Raw genomic sequence first — 11827 nt, 5'->3', positions numbered from 1 at the left:
TAAGTACACGCGAAATAGGTTAAATTTGTCGATTTGCGAAATTTAATACTCGCGAAAAATCTATTTTCAAAAAAATTCGCGATTCGCGAAATTTAATACGCGCGAAAATTAATACGTTTAAGGTAGCATCGACTTTAGAGAGGCTCGTTTCAGAAGTATGTTAAAAAAAGATACCATTTTACCGTGAATATCTAACTGATAGCTAGTAGCCATATATATCGATGCTGTTTAAGTTATTACCCCACTTGAGTACAAACTCAATGTTGTTAGTCAATGTTTGAGTCTATTTTTATTAATATTTTGATGACAAGCTGACTGTGTTCTCTTTAAATCCTACGCAAATCGGCAGGCAAAAAAAATGCAGACGGTAAGCCGTGTGCCAGTCCATTCCTAACTTTTTTTTTAGGTAGATCTTTTAAAAATAAAATTAATATATATATATATATATATATATATATATATATATATATATATATATATATATATATATATATATATATATATATATATATATATATATATATATATATATATATATATATATATATATATATATATATATATATATATATATATATATATATATATATATATATATATATATATATATATATATATATATATATATATATATATATATATATATATATATGTAGTTTAGGTTTAGAACACATATACAGTACAAAAGTTTTTAACCATAATTTGAAGGTCTGCATTTTTTCGCCTGACGATTTTCCGATTTTCCGATTTTGTATTGGCTATACTTTCTAGGTTGCAGAATTTGAGCGATTTAAATGAGGCCGATAAAGGTTTTGTAACAAAACTTCTAAATCTGGACCAAATTGAACAAACAAGTAAGGTTTTTGAACCAATTAATTCTTTTAAGGCCAATGTACAGTACTGAGAAAATTTAACATCAAAAGGTCCTATTTCTATTTTAAGCCAGTGATTGATTATGCTCCACCGGCATATTTTCACACATCGTGGTCAAATGCAAATGGCATTTTTGATATTAATACCCTGCACGTATATAATAAACCAGCTTCAACTTAATCCATTATTTATATCGTTTAATGATATCAAATGTTGTCTTTTTTACGAAATAAGATCTTGCAAAATCTCTAAATATTAATCTGCAAAAAAGGGTTTCTTGTCTTGGTGGCAGTTTATATATAATTATGAACAACATGACAAAAGTTTACAATTTAAACTGGTAGAAATGGAGTTTTTATTCTCAGGTCTCGGTTATGGTCATTTTAAAAGAGAAAACAAAAAACTTTTGGAGAAAATGACTTACACATTTGTTATATTTAAAATTTTATAAGGAGTTCAACTGCAGCGAACTATTTTCACTGCAGTTGATTTGTGTAGTCATTGCATTAAATCAGTAGTCATTTCATTATAAAACATTTAATGTTTTGCTACTAATTTAGGGACGGAAAGAGGATTTTTTTTCTCCTCAGGCGGATTTGCGAAGCGAGCCAAAGCTACGCAAAAATTGCGCGTGTTAAAATCAGATGGGGGTCTTGGGAAGCGCTGTAAGCCCCCTAAGGGGGGTCTTGTGCAAAGCTTTAGCTAATTTACCTATTTCAGCACTCCAAAATGCAGCAGACAGGACACCTTTACAAGTCTATTTCATACATGTTATTTGAAAAAAACAATCATAAAATTCTTAAATGAAAGCCAAATAATGTTTTCAGAAGAATTAAGGCTAAAATTAGCTAGCCAGCAAAACTTCTTCCTTCTTCCACATCCAGAAATTTTTTTTGCAAGCTATGGGTGAATATAATAGCTCTGAAAGGCTATAAATTTTTGGAAACTAAATTAAGTAAAAAAGACATAAAATTCTTATAATTCGGTAATGCAAAACAGTATATATTACTAATAAAAATTTTTTATATTTAATCAATTCAAAACATTCAATAACATGAAAAGGAGGCCTGAAAGAAAAATAAGCAAAAAACAACATCACAAAAATGCATACGTAATTAGGCTTTATTTGTAATTTTAGATCATAGTAACAACAACATATAAATACAATAAAATAAAAATGGCAAGATTATATAGCTAATTAAAAACAACCTTACAATACAATAACCTACAAAAACGAAAGAATGAACACTGATTTAGCACAACATTCAGTCAAAAAATATTTAGCCCTATTAGCCTAGTAACAAGAAAAACACTGTTTATTTTTTGGTAACTATTTCTAGCTCAGACTTTTAAAATGTTGAAACAAACTTGAAAATACCTGTTATGTGTTATGCAATAATTACTATAAATACTTTAAATTTTTACCAAAACAAAATCATTCAAAAACAGACATCATAACTACATTATTACACGTTTTTGTGTCCATCTGGATAGGGTTGTAATAAGTATATATACTAAGTCATGTTCCCCATGTTGGTAGAATCACAAACATTTTTCAACTCTATCAGCAAGACAACTTCTTTAGTGAAAATGTGAAAAACTTTTGTCATTTCATTCATTAAATAAAGCCATGCCTTTTTCTTATTCGAATTGTATATAATTAGCACCATTTCCAGGAATTATTTCGATATGAGGCTTGATATTTTACACCAAAACATCATAAAGTCTTCTCAAAGTTTTCCTCCCAAAACTAGTGTTCTCTTCCTTGGCCCCGTGGCATGTTAAAAAATCGTTTCAAAAGTGTCTACTGCCAGAAGCCTTGAATCTACAAAGTAAACATACAAAGTTGTTACGAAGTCAACAAATTGTTATATACATTACACCTTTACCAGCTACAAAAAAAACCCAGCTGAAGTCAACAAATTGTTATATACATTACACCTTTACCAGATACAAAAAATAACCAGCTGAAGTCAACAAATTGTTATATACATTACACCTTCACCAGCTACAAAACAAACCAGCTGGATAGCTATTCGATTTATTGTGATGTTATAAAATGTCTTGTTACTTAAATAAAAAAGAAACCCAAGACAACATAAAGTTCTTTTGAATTTGACACAAAGCTTTTTCAAATTTGTTGAAAGTGAAACTATAAACAGCTCTAAGATCAATGGAATTAAAAGTAAACAGATGTGCCTTAAAGCGTAGTCATCGAGTTAATGCTATTATTTTTGTAAAGTCTTCTGCAATGAACAGGCGACACAGGGAATAAATTTCCAGCAATGTTTCTTCTTTTTCGCGTGCAAAATTTTAACATCGTTGATTTTATTGTTTCTTGCAGCAGACTTTGTTCATTGCTAAAGCCGTGATGCCATTCATCACGGCTTTAGCAATGGGATTTAGGATTAAAATAGGGAAACCTCAGCCTACCTTGCCGAGATTGTCAAATGCAACGGTCAGCGATTAAAATAAACAATTGTCCTTGTAAGGTGGAATTTCTGTCGGCCTATAGAAAACTGCCGTAAATTTACCCAAAGTCGGCGAAAAGCACTTCACAGTCGGCGAGATGTTATGGCACTCCAAAGTCACATTAATACAGTTATCTTAAGATAACAAATGTTATCTTAAGATAACTCTATTAATGTGACTTTGGAATGCGTGCATATTCACATTAATGTTCTGATTGTAAGATAACACGAGTTATCTTAAGTTAGCAAAAATATCGTCAAATTGTATTAATAACATCTCTAATCTCAAGATAACTACAAAGTAAAGATATAATTATCACATTAATATGTTATCTTAAGATTACTCGAGTTATCTTACAATCAGGACATTAATGTGAATATGCACGCATTCCAAAGTCACATTAATAGAGTTATCTTAAGATAACATTTGTTATCTTAAGATAACTGTATTAATGTGACTTTGGAATGCCATAAGATGTACTTCTCGCCGACTTTACCAAATTTTACGGTAGCCTATGGAATCACTTGGAACAGGCCTGAAGTATGGAATAGGACAAAATATTAAATCGGTACCGTAGCACTAGGAAAAATCTTACAGACTCGGCAAAGCACCGTGAAGGAGATACTGCTACAAAATAATATAAAAAAGCGAAGTGAAAACGGAACCTAATTGTAACGATTCTAGAAAGCGCGGGGAGGCTAAATTTCTCCTTAGGCGAGTGCTGAGTTCGCCAATGTGTGAATCCGCTCCAGTATTTAGAGGGGCAGTTTACTTAGAGTATAAACTTGAAAAATGAAAGATTCCATAAATTTTGATGCTAAATTTAAATGTTGGTCATTTTAATTGAAAATGATTAGAAAGTGACAAGCATGTTAACCTGGATCCAACAATAACCCATAAACTTAGCACTACAACCTGTCATTGTTAGTTTTGATTTTAAAAATAGGAAAATTTTTTGTGCATACTAGAAAAATTTGTGTGCAACTAGAGTTCCCAGATCTTCTCCTATAATTTCTAATGTGTTCTTAACAAAATCACCCACCTGAAAAATAATAGCCATTTAATATGTCCTTTATAAATATGTGAAGTAAAGCTGTCTCAGGATGTCACAGCCCAGCCAGCTAGTTAGAGCTCATGAATTTTAATGAAAAGAAACTTTCAAAACATTATTTAAATTAAAGACATTTCGCCAATATTGAATACCGTGGCTGATTACAACGTTTTGTTTTCATTTAAAATAGGCGCACTGTAAAAGACGCGGCCGCGTGAAATTATGTGCGGCCGCGTTTTAAAAAGCGCGGCCGCGTCTTTATAGCAGCGGCCGCGTGTTTCACCGCGAGTTTTACCGCCAGTTTTCAAATCTGGTCTGCAGAATGTGGCAGCTAAAACAGGTACTAAAATACGCGGCCGCGCTTTTTGCCACTGATTCTGCCGTTAATTTTAAAGTAAAACAGGCGGTAAATGACGCGGCCGCGCTTTTCTTCTCGCAGAAGATTTTCGAAAAACAACGGCATGTGGCCAAGGGCGCAGTGTTCTGGTCTGCAAATTAGAGCCCTGGAACACTAGAACGGAATTTTAGAAAGTTACTTCTCAGAACTCATAGAAAATGGCAGCTGCAGCTGGAACTGTTCTGCCCAGATTGCGAAAACGGCCTGTTTACAACAGGGACAACCGGATTATGTACGCATGGTCCGATTATGTTTTTTTGCACTGGTTATGTCGTGGTGTCCGGATTATGAACGCTGATATAAATGGCCTGGCCAGGCAGGCTGTGATTGGCATTTTCTTCGAATTTTTATGAATTAAACATTCTCTGAAAGATAGAACACCCCTAAAAACTAGACATGGCGAAAGAAAAAAGTCTCAACGTAATTCTTAGTATAAACTACTCTTGTAGTAAATACATTTCAACATATAGTACTTTGAAGTAACTAAATTTCACGGAACCTAAATTATTCTTTTTGCAGGAATTAGGTTTGGTGAAAAGTTATTAAACTTGCGAATCCCAAAGTTTAGTATTTGCTTGCCACGAAATTTCGTTTCATTTGAAAACAACAAAAACTTTGCCAGCAGGGCTATTTGCTTGTCAGAAGTGATGACGAATGATATAAAAGCGGTCGACCCCGATTATATTTGTTCTATAAGTCTCGAATAATATTTGGCTGTCATACATAAGCCGGTCTTCCCCGATTATGTGCGTTCTATAATAAGTGCGAAATAGTATGAGACTGTTGTATATAAACCAGCCTGCCCTGATTATGTTCCTTTTATAAGTACCAAATAATGTTTTTTGAGTAATAAGCCCCCGCCCGTCCTGATTATGTTGCCCTGATTATGTATTTTCTGCCCTGTTCTTAACCGGGACAAGCTGCCGTACTTAATCAGGGCAGCGTTTAGTATCCGGGCAGAACAGAACCTTTGAAAAGGTAAACAAGCAATTAGCTAGCTTATTTCGCTTTATTTATTGCAAATCTACGAAGATAGTAGGCAAAGAAACACACTGACCTAAGGAAATCTTTCACATCACACAAGTCAGTTTTGATAATAGCTATATGTTTTGTTTAGGTGAAAACTTTCCTTGAGTCCAGAGGTATAGAGTATTTGTTGAATTCGTTCATCCTGAACAAAATTGACGATAATGTGGCTCCTCAAGTTGAACAACAAAAGCTTGTGGAGCTAGGGTTGGCGTATGGAGATATATTATCATATCGGCTGATATTTGCACTCCCTGTGGTTGAAGAGAAGTCCTATCATGAAAAGGCAGATGAACTAAGAAAAATATTGAAAAGAGCCCACTCTGGGAAATATGATATTCATAACCGTCCGATAACTGTAAGGGAAACCTACAAAGTTAATGTTGGATTGAAGTGTAAAGATAAGTTATCAAAATATACAATGGAAAACAACCAGAGTTATTTGACACTATTTAATCGATCTACAAAATACCCTGAGCTACATGACGAAATACGTAAACACTATGATATACCACAGAAAGATCAAACATTTGTTGGTAATTATAATGGTAACTCTCTGGAGCAAGATTTCATTGATATAGAAACATATGGTTTGAGTTGTAGAGACAAAAAATGGTGGTGGACCAACAGTTCACCACATGTTAATTGCGGTTCCTGTAGTAAGTACTTATACCTTGTTGAGAGGCTTGGCTTTGATTGCATTTAGTATTCAAGTGTCAACAAAGATGGCTACTAGCATCATTGAAGGATATACTTTAGAAACTCAATGTTATTTCAAATCTAGAATGGTAGACTAGTGAAAAGGGTGGTCACAAGGCATGAACACTAGGGGCCCTCAAGGTAACTAACCAATACTGTTGTAGATCCAGGCCCCTAAGATTGCCTTGCCTACCTATAAATTGGGAGCAGCTAAAGTCAACTAGTTTCCATCATCACATTTTGCTAATAGTTTGGTTTGATCATCACATTTTGCTAACTTGCTTAACTGAAATAATTTTAAGCTAGCTCCACGTTTTCAGGAAGCATCTATCACTGCAACCTACTAATATCATCAACTCCATCTTTTGGCTTCAATTACTATAATGGCAGTGCATCCAATGACAACCAATGACTGTAGCAAATTTTGGATCATGTACCTCTGGTATCAGGAGAAACCTTCAGATATTTCTTCAGGACAGATATTGCATGTAGCCAGGTCGGTTTGTTTCATTTTATATATTATATCATGTTAGGAGCCCAGAAACTGTCACTTTTTAACCACCCTAGAGCCATTATGGCTTTTATACAAGTAATGCCAACCTTGTAGCCAGGTTGCCATTATGATAACTTGTTATGTTATGTATAGTGTTGTTTATGGTCATTCACCGCAATAGACGATCATGATACGATCCTGCTCCAACCTGTATATAGTAAATTGTATCTGCGTGAAAATTTGGCCTCGTGTTTTCCCTTTTTAATCTTATAATAGACTATACTTAGCTAGCCAGAAAAACTTCTTTTTTCCACATCCAAAATAATATTTGCAGGCTTGTTTTCGTGAGTTATTGGTGAATATAATTGCTTTGGGGGCAATATTAAGGCTATAAATTTGGAGAAACTATATTCTGTAAAAGACATGCAAAACGGTATCTATTACTAATAAAAATTTTGATATTTAATCTATTTGAAACATTTAATCACATGGAAAAGGAGAAATATAGAGAAATAAGCAACAACAACAACACAAACTGCATTGTAAATAGGCTTTATTTGTATTATTAGATCATAGTACACCATAAACAACAACAGATAAATAAAATAAAAATAGAAAAATTATATCATGATTTTGCACAAGTAAAGGCCGCTATATAAAATTTGGTTTTTACGCAGCAATAGCTAATCAAAAACAACACAACCTACCACAACAAGTGAATGACCACTGATTTAGCACAACATTCAGTCAAAAATATGTAGCCCTTATTGGCTAAGACTCTAAAATGTTGAATCAAACTTGGAAATACCTAGCTGTTATGCGATAAACACTAACTACTTAAAATTTTTAACAAAACAAATCATTTAAAAACAGATATCGTTACTACATTTACACATTTTGTGTCAATCAGGATAGCGCTGTATATGTATATATGCTAAGTCATTTCGTTATGTTGGTAGAACCACAAACATTTTCCATGCCCGTCAGCATAACTTCTTTAGTGAAATGTGAAAAACTTTCGTCATTTCACCCATTAATTAAAACCATGCTTTTTTCCTAATTTTTATAATTAACATCGTTCCCAGGAATTATCTCGATATAAGATTAGAGCTTTTAAACCAATCATCATCAAGTCTTGTCGAAGTCATTCTCCCAAAACTAGTCACGACTAGTGTTCTCGTCTGTGGCCTTGTGGCATTTTAAGAAATCGTTTAAAAAGTGTTTATTGCCAGGAGCTTTGAATCTACAAAGCAAACATACAAGTTGTTATGCAGCTATTCGATTTATTGTACTGTTATCAAATGTCTTGTTACTTGTGGGTACCCCAAGACAACACAAGAACTTTGAGTTTGAGACAGGCCTTTTTAGAGTTGTTGAAAGTGAAACTATAAACAGTTTCATGCTCAAACTTGCTAGCACAGCAATAGAAAGCTCAAGAATCAATGCAATTAAAAGTAAACAGATGTACCTGAAAACGTTTTCATTATAAAGTTAATGCTATAATTTTGTTAACTCAAAAAAGTCTGTTTATTTTGCCAAACTGCTTTCTTCTGCAATCCCAGGCAACAAAGAGCATAAATGTTTTCCAGTCATGTTTCTTCTTAGCAACATTGCTCAATTTCATTCCGCAATCATATATTCAAGCCTTCCATTTACTTGCTGCAAGTCAATACAAAACTTTCTTAGCCTTTAGACATGTTGAATCCTACCCTATCTAACCGACCGGCTACCGGGAGGCAATAACAATAGGTAGAGTAAATTAATTTCAATCTTTCTTTACTGTAAATTTCGACGACTTCGGCGGGATTCTTCTTGACGTCACATATTCTTTGTTTTACAGGAGTCCAAAAGTCCCACTTCGGCGCGATTCTTCTTGTCGTCAAAATTATTTGTTTGTTTAAGAGGGTCAAAAGGCCACACTTCGGCTGCCGCCGAAGTCGACTATTTTACGGCAGAAAACAAGGAATCGCGCAACAATTGGCAAAAAGCGGCAAAATGTAGTTAAACTACCGTGAAACCAGAGAGTTGAGCCTCGGGAAACACTCCTGAGTAGTTTAGATAAATTTTAACTCGACTCCTTGGCGCAAGGAACCTTTTTAAACGCCAAAAAAAAAATTATGCGTTGCTTTCAACCGATTACTAGTTTAGATCCACATGATCTTCTCATTGGCAATTTCTACTTAGGCGATCCTACCTCACTTTAAGTTGGATTTTTTAATTTTTTTTTTTTGCAATATGTGTCCAGTCTTTAGGATCAATTTTATAAACATTTCACATAGCTGTATTTTGAATGCTACTCAAAATTGTTCGATCAGGCTATATCTTTTGTGCAATTTGGAAATCTGGAAATGCTTTTATTGTCAGTGCCCTTAATTTAGAATGGTTGGGCATATAAATACGGTTATGCTTCCGATTGTATTCCCTTTATATTAGGCATTTAAATAAGTGTCATTGTAGAGTGATTAAGTACAGTACAGTCTGAATGTAATCTACCGCGTACACGCTAATATCACACCTTTGCGTGGAGGACGGCAGTCGTTTGTCTTTTGTTATAATTAAATCCCTTGAGCGTTTTGCGAGTTTATATTTGCGTGTTAAAAAACAATGCGCTAGTGAAGAAATATTGGAGCAAATAATAAAAATCTTTCGCGAAGTTTTATAATACATTGCGCGGGAATGTATTGTTGATTTAATTACTTAAAAAAAAAAAAAATTCCAGCGCGTTTCATCTAAGAAACATTCGAGAAGCATTGTTCACAACTATTAAATGCCGCTTTTCGTTTAATAAATTCTATCGCCTCTTTTCGATTTTAAACTTTAAAACACGATCTAAAAAAGCATTTCTATCGCCGCTATTCGTTAAAACTTTTAAAATTTCCAGGGAGAAATTTGAAAACTAATGAATGACAAAATCCCAAAAGTTTATCTTCAAATTTTTAATTTTGTTAATGTAAAAGTAATCCACATGAAAAAAGTTTCTGATGTTTTTTATGAAGAAATCTTCCATATTAGCCATTATACATTTGCCCTAGAGTGATTAATAAATAAGGTCAGGCTTCTATTTTCAGAACTGCTATTTACATTTAACATCAAGGCATCCAAAACAGCTCCATTTAGGAAAGGGCTAAGGCTGGCCCATTGTTCGTTTTATCAAATGGAGATTTTATTACCCGAATTGTAAAAGGCTAATTTATAGGCACTTGCATGTAGTTTTTTTTTTTCATGTCTATTTGTTAAGCCTGTTATGGCATGTTGAATTATCTCGTCGTAGTTCTCGTCAAAAATATTGCCTGATAGATAATGAATTTTCATTTGGGGAATTGGGGGTGCTGGGCTGCCCTGGGCAGCCACAAAGTGTAGAGATGTGCGTGTACCCCTGGAAGAGTATGGTGAATTAAGTACAGGTGCGAGGAGATGAACGACGGTGCACCACGCGAGCAGGACAGATGACTGGGGAAATAACAGCAGAGGGATGCGGCGCTGACAGTCAGAGGTGGTGCACCAAGAGGTTAATAACAGGTGTGAAATGCAAAAGAAGCTAGAGCTCATAAAGAGTAGGTTCTTGTGAGGTATGATAGAGGAAATGGAATCACAGGAGAAGAGCTCCGGATGTGATTGAGAGATTAGTTAAGCCAGAAAACACTACTAGGAGAAGAGCTCCGGATGTAGTGGAGAAGAGCGAACACTACTAGGAGAATAGCGAATTTATTGGGAACACGCACGTGAGCTTGAGACAATATCTTCTCTTCAGCCTAGCATCCTCACCCGATTCCGCCAAATTATCCTCAGTTTATTCTTGCCACTAACAATTGATAGTGCTATTACTGCTATAACTCTAAATTAAAGTACAATCCTTATTCATTGATTTTGTATTATTGACAGCAATTGTAGTTATTATTTGTCAATTTAAAGTTGTGTATTATCAGATTTTGAAAGTTAGCTAATAACATGATGGATTGCAAAATTGTCTCCTGTAAAAAATCCAGTTTGGGGTAAATTGGGGATGTCGGGCTTCCTTCGTCAGCCAAATGGGATGAAGATGCGTTTGTTTCCCTAACAAATGAGGTGCGTTTCCACGAGATACGCCATAGCAGGTAGTAGGCAATTTCCAAGCGAGTTGCTGAGGTGTAGGCGATTTCCAAGTGAGTCGCGGAGATGTAGGCAATTTCCAAGCGAGTTGCTGAGGTGTAGGCGATTTCCAAGTGAGTCGCGGAAAGGTAGGCAATTTCCAAGCGAGTTGCTGAGGTGTAGGCGATTTCCAAGTGAGTCGCTCAGATATAGGCAATTTCCAAGCGAGTTGCTGAGTTAGCGTTTCCACGAGATACGCAGACGTTTCCACGAGATACGTCTTACTAAGGGTAAGGATGGAAACACACGCATCTGGTTTGGGCCCCCCTGATACCAAACCTGACATCCCCCCCCCCCTTTCCCCAAACTCAAGTGTAGTTATGACATGAAACAAGAGAAATATACTTCTAACATTATCTGTCATTGTTGTTGTTTGCTTTCGTGTTGTTGCTTCAAAACCATAGCAATTAAATGGTGGTGGACCAACAGTTCACCACATGTTAATTGCGGTTCCTGAAGTAAGTACTTATACCTTGTTGAGAGGCTTGGCTTTGATTGCATTCAGTATTCAAGTGTCAACAAAGATGGCTACTAGCATCATTGAAGGATATACTTTAGAAACTCAATGTTATTTCAAATCTAGAATGGTAGACTAGTGAAAAGGGTGGTCACAAGGCATGAACACTAGGGGCCCTCAAGGTAACTAACCAATACTGTTGTAGATCCAGGCCCCTAAGATTGCCTTGCC

The sequence above is a fragment of the Hydractinia symbiolongicarpus genome, chromosome 9 (assembly GCF_029227915.1).
Source record: "Hydractinia symbiolongicarpus strain clone_291-10 chromosome 9, HSymV2.1, whole genome shotgun sequence".
NCBI lineage: Eukaryota > Metazoa > Cnidaria > Hydrozoa > Anthoathecata > Hydractiniidae > Hydractinia > Hydractinia symbiolongicarpus.
This window is presented reverse-complemented; position numbering follows the sequence as displayed.